General features: G+C 38.4%; 1 protein-coding gene and 1 non-coding gene across 2 annotated transcripts in view; both read left to right on the top strand.

The window, feature by feature from the left end:
- Nucleotides 1-1,197: 1,197 nt before the first annotated feature.
- The window catches only part of BCKDHB (branched chain keto acid dehydrogenase E1 subunit beta), a 426,555-nt gene continuing 418,195 nt past the window's right edge, over nt 1,198-9,557 (top strand). Inside the window, exon 1 of the mRNA XM_056109682.1 lies at nt 1,198-1,201. The gene's annotated coding sequence lies outside the window, so the exon portion shown is untranslated. The remainder of the gene's footprint in view (nt 1,202-9,557) is intronic.
- On the top strand, nt 1,496-1,602 carry LOC130019590 (U6 spliceosomal RNA). The gene has a single exon (XR_008791876.1). It is a non-coding gene; the product is annotated as a U6 spliceosomal RNA (small nuclear RNA).

Below are 9,557 nucleotides of genomic sequence, written 5' to 3'. Positions count from 1 at the left end.
TGCTAATGTTGGGACTGGAGCAATAGCATAGCTCCATTATTTATATATTTATGTATATATATATGAAACTTTCAGACAATGATGGGCATATATAGAAATAAAACTTTTAGATCAACATTAAAGCCATGTTGGGGAACCAAAGAGAGTTACTGTGAGTAGGGAGCTTGCCTTGCATGAAAACAACCTAGATTTGATCCTCAGTATCCCTTGTGGTCCCCAGGCAGTGTCAGGAGTGATTCCTGAGTACAAAGTCAGGAGTAACCTCTGAGCATCACCAGGTGTGGCCCACCCGCCCCCAAAAAATAATTAATTAATTAGTAAAGTAAAACAATGTTGGGGCAAGGGATGTATGTAGTTCAGTAGGACGGCACTTGCTTTGCATGTGTGAGGCCCTGGACTTGCTTTGCATGTGTGAGGCCACACACAAATCTAACATTAAAACAATATAGTGATTTATACTAAATAGCAAATATATGCTCTTTTTCTATTCCCTAGAAACTATTCCACACACAAAATGGTAAAAAAAATCCCACTGAGGATTAGAATTCAGAACCAAGTGATAAACCCTCCCATCTATGGATGACAAAGGAATCAGGTACCTGAAACAAAGTAAAGATTGTCTCTTCAAAAATGGTGTCAGGGAAACTGGATAGTTACACACAAAAGCTAAAATTGGACCCATATCACATATGTTACACAACAGTTAATACAAGTGGGTCACAGAACTCGATATTAGACCAGAATCCGTGAAAAAAAAGTTGAGGAAAATATAGGCAGAAAATTATAGAATTTTGACCTTACAGGCATTCTCAATAATAGCAAATATAATACAAATAAAAATAAACAAATGGGATTATGCCAAACTTTTAAAATTTTGCATGTCAAAAGAAACATGGACTAAAATTAAGACACCCTATTGAGCAAAATATTTGCAAACAAAATGTCAGATAAAGGATCAGTATTCATGATATACAAAGCACTCACAAAGATCAACAATAATAAATCCAATAACTCTATAAAAAAATCGATAGGGGAATAATCAAACAATTCTCAATTCTCTGAGATGGCGATTAGGCACATAAAAATGTGTTTCACTGTCACTTTTTACTAGGGAAATCCCACATATAAAAAATATAAAATAGAAATCACACATATAAAAAAAGAAATAAAACTGGGAACAATCTGTGTTGTCAGGAATATGGTGAAAAAGGAACTCTTAAGCATTACTGGTGAGAATGTTGTCTGGTTTAACCCCTATGGAAAACAGTTTGGAGACTCCTCAAAAACTAAGAATAAAGCTTCCCTATGACCCAGCAATTTCACTGGGTGAAATTGTACCCCCTAAAACAAAAGGTATGAACTTCTCTCTTTATTGCGGCTCTTAGTAAAGTAGCCAGGTTACAGAAACAACTCAAATGTCCAGTGACAGATGAATAAAGAAGTTACACACACACACACACACACACACACACACAGTGTAAGAAAAGGTGAAATCGTGCTCGCTTCGGCAGCACATATACTAAAATTGGAACAATACAGAGAAGATTAGCATGGCCCCTGCGCAAGGATGACACGCAAATTCGTGAAGCGTTCCATATTTTTGCGGATGTGGCGAGAAAGGGACACTCCTTCACTGTTGGTGGGAATGTCCACTGGTCCAGCCCTTCTGGAAAACAGTATGGACGTTCCTCAAAAAATTAGAAATTGAGCTCCCATTTGACCCAGCAATACCACTCCTGGGAATATATCCCAGAGAGGCAAAAATGTATAGTCGAAGTGACATCTGCACTTGTTTGTTCATTGCAGCACTCTTTACAATAGCCAGAAACTGGAAGAAACCTGAATGCCCAAGAACAGATGACTGGTTAAAGAAACTTTGGTACATCTACACAATGGAGTACTATGTAGCTCTTAGAAAAGATGAAGTCATGAAATTTACATACAAGTGGTACAATATGGAAAGTATCATGCTAAGCGAAATGAGTCAGAAAGAGAGGGATAGACATAGAAAGATTGCATTCATCTGGGGGATATAAAGTAACAAAGTATGAGATTAATACCCAAGAATAGCTGAGATCAGCACCAGGAGGATTACTCCATAACTTAGAGACCAGCCGGGTATCCTAGAGGAAAGGGCTGTTCAGATAGAGAAGGGAGCACCAAATAAAGGATGTTTGGAGGATCCTCCCAGGAGGGGAGATGCATGTAGAAAGTAGACTATGGACTGAACATGTTTGCCACTCAATGCCTCTTTTGCAGACCACAACACCCAAAAGGAGAGAGAGAGCACAGGGGATTGCCCTGCCACACAGGCAGGGTGAGAAGGGAGGGATGGGGTGGGAGGGATATTATCCATGGTGGTGGAAAATGGGCACTGGTGGAGGGATGGGTATCTGATCATTGTATAATCGAAACCCAAGCACAAAAAATTGTAGCTCTACAACTGTACCTCATGGTGTTTCACTAATAAAAATAATTTAAAAAATTAAAAAAAAAAGAAAAGGTGAAATCTTGAAATTTAATACAACAATGGATGGAACTGGAGGGTATTATGATAAGCAAAATATATCAGAGGGAGGGGGCTGGAGCGACAGCACAGCGGGTAGCGTGTTTGCCTTGCACGCGGCTGACCCGGGTTCAATTTCCAGTATCCCATATGGTCCTCTGAGCACTGCCAGGAGTAATTTCTGAGTGCAGAGCCAGAAATAACCCCTGTGCATAGCCAAAAAAAAAAAAGCAAAACAAAACAAAACAAACATATATATATATATATATATATATATATATCAGAGGGAGAAGGACAAGTACTGGATGATCTCACGTAACTGTGGTCTATAGAGAAAAAAAAAAGAGACTAGACAGTATCAAATGATAACAAGCATTTGGCCTTGGATTACAAAACAGGTTGCCAAGCAGTAGGTGGAGAAGAAAGAGGTGAACTAGAAGTAACTTAAGTGCAGTGGTGGAGGATCTGGGGCACTTTCATAGTGTTGAAGTAAATTTGTATGTCAAAACTATAAATGTTTGGGGCTGGAGCGATAGCACAGCAGGTAGGGCATTTGCCTTGCACACGGCCGACCCGGGTTTGATTCCCAGCATCCCATATGGTCCCCCGAGCACCGCCAGGAGTAATTCCTGAGTGCAGAGCCAGGAGTAACCCCTGTGCATCGCTGGGTGTGACCCAAAAAGCAAAAAATATATATATATAAGTGTTTGGGGTCAGAGCAATAGTTCAGCAGGTAGAGGGCTTGCCTTGCACACGGCCGAAACAGGTTTGATTCCCAGAACCCCATATGGTTCCCTGGACCCTACCAGGAGGGATTCCTAAACACAGAACCAGGAGACAGCCCTGATCACCACTGAGTATCGTCAGCACTATTTTCACTATACCACCTAAACTACAATAATAAAAGCAATTCGATATTTTAAAATAAATTTCAAATAAAACAGTAGGAGACCATTACACACCAAGTATGGCTGAAACACAAAACAATGACAATACCAAATTCTGGCAGGAAGGGGGGACATAGGGCACTTTTATTCATTGCTGGTGGGAGTGTATTTGTAGTTATTTTGTAGAAAGACCACCGAAGCAAACATCAGAACTATACCCAACAGAGCTGAGGAGGTTATATGGTATTGGGGATAGAATCTGAGACCTGTGCAAGCCAGGCCTGCATCCAGCCCTTTGAAACACATTTTGGTGGTTTCTTAAAGAAGCAAACATGTTCTTTTCACAATAACTAACCATCACATTTCTGTGTGTATATTCTAATGAGCTGGAAGCTTCTCTTCACAAAATGCATAAGTGTTTATAAAAGTTTTATTCATCACTACACTGACATTCAAACTGTAGGCAATTTGTTGATGTTTACAGAGTTGGACATGGTATTAGCAACTTTCCTTAATCCAGGGATCCATGACAGGACCCTCTGGATTTAAAGTCGTTAATTTCTATTATTGTCGCAGTGCCTGACCATGAGCCCTTAATCTGATTATCTCTGCTACCATCCTAGCCAGAGCTATTTCAGTCCTGCCCTATAACAAGTGTAAATTAATTCCTAATATAAAACAATAAAAAGTAACCTATAAGTTTTAAATTTTATTGTGCTATTAAATAAACTTAGAAGTGCATTGTTATTTGATTTAGAAATTATGTTGTTTTCTATCAGTGATTTCTTTTTTGCTTAAACAAATTACAGCATATTAATATACAATCTACAATAGCAGGAGAGCAGTGATACAATTAAAACTCTAATAACTCTTTAATTGAAGTTTCCCTTGCCCTAGAGGTTTTATCATTTGCATCTCATAAATGTTTTTCAAGGAGTCCCAAAATTTAGAGTATCTCTGTAACATGCCCGTAATAAATTATAGAAACAACATTAGTGTTTCTCTTAAGTAATAGTGCTCTTTTATAATATTTTTACTAAGTAACTAATTACTATGATGTATTGTTATATTAAAAATTATTAATATATGAAATTCACAAGAAAGATTACATAATTATCCAACAACAGCAAAAACATTTTAGAAGTAGCCTTAAGGAAAACAAAATCATGCTTTGTTTTAAATAATAAATTGTTTCTTTGGTGATAAAAGAAATCTTTTAGGGAAATGAACATAGAAACAGATTGTAGATAGCTTGCAAATAGAAAAAACTTAGGGCTAGAATTGTTTTTATTTTTATGATCATGGAAGGAATGATAACTTCAAACTACCTAACCCTCCCTATCACTGTCACCAAAAGAATAAATAAATAAAAGGAAAGCACTTCTACCAAATCTGAGGATAAATGAAATTTAAAGAAGATGCTAAGAAAAATAAAAAGAATATGTATCAAATTTACGCCAAGTAATTTCTTTTTTTTTTCTTTTACTAGGAGAGAGGGGAATCAGCCCTGGGTCACACCCAGTGGTGCTGAAGTTGAGGCTACTCCAAGCACTTTGCTCGGTGGCCACTCCAGGTGGTGCTAAGAACCGACATGGTGTGGTGGATCAAATCAGGGGTTCCAACATGACAAGATTGTACTTCAACCACTTGAGCCATCTCCTGGCCTCACAGTAAGTAGTTTCTATGAACTTGATGCCATACTAATTTGTTTTCCCATTCACTTCTCATAGAGGTTTTATCATTTGCATCTCATAAATATTTTTGGGCTAGCATTAGAATTTTGGTGGTTACAATCACATAAACAGAGGCATAAAATTAACCCCCTAAATTTCCACAATATTGTAAAACCAATGATGTCAAAATATAAAAAGAACAAAGAGCACCTATAATGGCATATTGGACCCACACAAATAATTGAATGTTAGCTATTCATCTCAAATTTCTCAGCTTAATTATGCTATAATTTTTTAAGGAAGGTAATATTTATAAATTCTGAAGAGTAACCTCTGATATATTTGAGGCTACCATTCTGCCTGTCACGTACCATCTTACCCACTGAACTACCTCTCTGGCCCGAATATCTCACTTTAATAAATCTATATTTTCATTAAACTATTGAATAACTAAGTTACTTATTGCTGTTGAATTAAGTCCCCAGATTAAGAATTCTGGCAAGGGCATCTATATTACTAATTTTAGTCAAGTCTAAAATTACATTTCATCTTGCATTGTTAACACTCTCCAAAGATATTCCTATACTTTGTTTCTTTTTGCTTTTTGGGTCACACACAGAGATGCACAGGGGTTACTCCTGGCTCATGCACTCAGGAATCCCCCCTGGCAGTGCTCAGGGGACCATCTGGGATGCTGGGAATCAAACCCGGGTTGGCCGCGTGCAAGGCAAACGCCCTACCCGCTGTACTGTCACTCCAGCCCCATATTCCTATACATTTTTATAAGTAAAAATAAGCTAATTCTATCATTGGAAGAAATATCTTTTCAAAGTAAATTTATATTGGTTCCTATAGACCATAGTGTAATCTCATTTTCCCTATATAGTTGATGGCACTGAAAGAATAGAAGGGAAGTATTAGGAAGATCAATATTTCCTCAGACGGTAACTGTTTTGGTTGAGGTCATTTACAGGATCTCAGCAGAAAAGGATGATCATCTGGCAGGGAAGGAGGGGCTGCTGTTCTTGAGCAGGGACCCGCAGAGGGCTTTAGAAATTTAGGCTTGGGGATCTAGCAGGAAGGGCGAGTGAGCATCTTAGCATGCAGGAAGCCAGGGTTGGTCCATCGTCCAACCTCAGCACTACTAGGAATGACCCCACAATGTGCAGAAGACTGAATACCACCTGGTGAGCCCCTTATTCCCCCAAAAAAGAGGTTCTCAAACTTATCCAAATTCATCCCAATGTCCCCTTTTGGATCTTTGGACCATTCTCTGAGTCCCAGACTTTCCCAATCGATGCCAGCTTAACTTTGAAGTTGTGATATGATTGATTTTAGATCAAGCTTTTTAATCTTGTTTGAAGGTCTCTCAAGTTCTCTGGAAGCAGTATCAGCAGCTCTTTATTCCTTTGTTCTGATTTGCTCCAAGAGTGCAGTATCCATTTGATCTGTTTGATATTTTGACACATGGAAAACAAGATACTATTTCCCTCTGATCATGAAGCCATCACTAATGGCAAACTCAACTGAGGGCAAGTTACCGATTCCAAATCATCATATTTGGGAGCCTAGTTTCTGATCAAACTGGAGGACTGTAAACTTAATTGCCACATGAAATAGGCACCGCTTGAGGTATTTTGAGCAGGAAATTCTTTGATTCAAAGGAGTAGATGCTTATAGAACTAAAGCAACCAATTTCCAAGACCGAGTTGGCAACGTGGAGGAATGAAAGGCAGTAGGCCACCTCTTTTACTTCAAACTCATATGATCACATCTGCCAAAACTGCTATCACAATGACCACTGTCTGCTTTCATACAATTAGTGTTGAGAGTGGAATGGGTAGCTCAGCTGTGGCCACCACTTAAATCTATAAAGGAACTATAAAATTTATTACTATAGGAGGACAGCATTGACCTCTCTTGCTTTCCACAAATTTCATGAGAGAAAATGAAATGAAAACTTAAATTTGCACAGGACTCTTAAGAAACATCAATTTCACTTTTCCAGACTCTGGCACTAAGGGAAGGCAGGAGAGACAGCCTGTAATGGGGCTGGGAATAGATTCCCATCCAAGTGAAAAACCTTATACATTAATCTAAAATGGTGCTGAATTTCTGGAACAGCTACTATTTGTTTGTTTTGTTTTGCTATGCGGATCAGGGCTTACCCCTGTGGGGCTCAGAGGATCATATGCGGTGCTGGGATTTTAATCCAGATAGGCTCCGCGCAAGGCAAGTACCCTACCCCCTGTACTATCTTGCCTGCCCCTGGAATAGTATTTAGGGCAGACTCTAGTATATAAAACCCGGCAGAAGCAGACCCAGGCACAGACCCTGGGCAAATTCCAAGAAGGCTACTGTGCGGAATTCAAACCCAGAACTATGCTAAACTCCGCCCACAGGACAGAAAGGCGAAGGGTGTGCCTTTTCCAGGGAGCGACTGCTAACACGACTGCCAGTTATACTTCCCCTGTACAACCCACAGTCTAAAAACTCCAAATCAATTCTAATAGCAAATTAGAAAACTTTTCCCAAATTTACCTGGTCATTTCCTTCTTATCTCACAAGTCCTCAGTTTCCAAAGCAAAGAACTGATTCCATGTTTATAAAGATTGAGTAGTATTTAAGCACATAAAAACACTTAAATGTCAAATACTGTTTTGAAGAGCAGCTCTTCTTTTGTTACTCGATAATACCCTTGTTAAGTATTCATTCTAAGAATTGAACTCCACGATTGCTATCCAGCTGCATGTGTATGCTTGATAATGCTAACTCCAGTTTACTTAGAAATGTGTACATATTCTTGATTCCCAGATTTATTCATGACATTAGAACAAAAGCCACTTGCAAAGGTGAGGTGAGAACGTCACTAATATGATGCTACCTACTATGCAAAACTTATAATCTATCCACCCTTTTATTATGAAATAGCTCGGCAATTATTCTTGAAAGACTGGTTCTAAAGGCTTCCTTATAGGGTGGAGAAATGTAGTTTACATATAATGCATCAGGGATCACAAGAAGGAATTTTAACCTTTTTTCTTCTTCCCCATAGCAAATTTAAAGGGGAATTTTTAGGGCTGGAGAAACAGTACATACAGGAGGGAAGACATTTGCCTTGCACTGAAGTTCAATCCTCTGTATCACAGATGTTGCCCTTAGCCTAATGCAGTGATCCCTTAGCACCAAGCCAGGAGTTAAGTCCTGAGCATCACGGACTGTGGCCAAAAACAGACCAAACAAAAAAACCCTTAAATTCTATACTAGCTTTTCTAAAATTGCAGACACCCCTGAAGGCTAGCAGCAAGGATGCAGATGGACTAACAAAATACTCTTTACAACTTTCTTATTTAATTGGGAAATAGAAAATAATTTCAGGATCCTTTATACTGAGAAACAGCTGTTATACCTTCCAAGATTTTTAGTTTTAGAATGGCTTCTAACTTGGACTCATTCTGTGGAGATACTCAATTACAAGTGACCTGATGGTTGCATTGGATTATAATAATTAGGAAGATAGGTATCATGTGATGCATTTCAACATGCATTTATGCTCAAAGAGAATGCCACTTTGTCATGGTGAACACATCACTATGAGAAGAGGAAAAAATTCAAATCCAAGTTGAACTTCCTTTTAAGATTAGGACCATCATTTGGTCTCCACAGGACAAGATCTCCAAGGGTATGAAGGAGCATTTGCTCACATGTTCACATGTTCACATTCCTCTATGTCATAAAATGAAAAGAACAAGAGAAAATAGAGACCTGAATTTTGGCTTTCCCCAGTCCCCTGGTAGAAAAAAAAATTAATTTCTCATAGGACTTAGAGAAGCCTAGAATTGTAAGCCTAAAGAACATGACGTTCAAAGCTCCAAACAGGGTCCAGGAAGATGGCATCGACTAGTGATAAAGCATTTGCCTAGTCTAATACAAGGTCCTGAGTTTGCTCTCTACTACTGAATGATCGCCCTGCACTGCTGGCTATGGTTTCTGTTTGAAATTTTTAAAAAGAGAGAGAATTCAAAATCCTCAGATATGCACACTGAGACACATTATAACTAACATGTCAAAACTCAAGGATAAAGAATCCTAAAAACAGCATGAAAAAAGCAGTCACATGGGAGGCAGTACACATAAGATTATCAGTAGATTTCTCTCCAGAAACTCTACAGGCCAGAAGGAAGTTGGCATGGTATAATACAAAGTGCTAAAAGAAAAAGACCTCTTCGCCAAAAAGCTCATGAAGTGAGGCTATCACTTAAATTTGAAACAGTAACAGACGTTTTAGACAAATAATAGTTAAGGAGATTTACCATCAGTAACCCAGTACTCTAAGAAATACTTGAAGGAGTTCTATAAAAGGAAATGAAACCTCTTTGGAAGTGGTAAGGTAACTGAAAATCATAATATATTGTGGAATTACCAATATGTGCTCTTTATTATAAAATTTACTTATTCTTGGCATCTCCACTCTGTTTAGAGAATTTTAAA

Source organism: Sorex fumeus, unplaced genomic scaffold (assembly GCF_029834395.1).
Source record: "Sorex fumeus unplaced genomic scaffold, SorFum_2.1 ptg000008l, whole genome shotgun sequence".
Taxonomy (NCBI): Eukaryota; Metazoa; Chordata; class Mammalia; order Eulipotyphla; family Soricidae; genus Sorex; species Sorex fumeus.
Note: the sequence above shows the minus strand (reverse complement) of the source record. Positions and strands in the feature narration are given on the sequence as shown.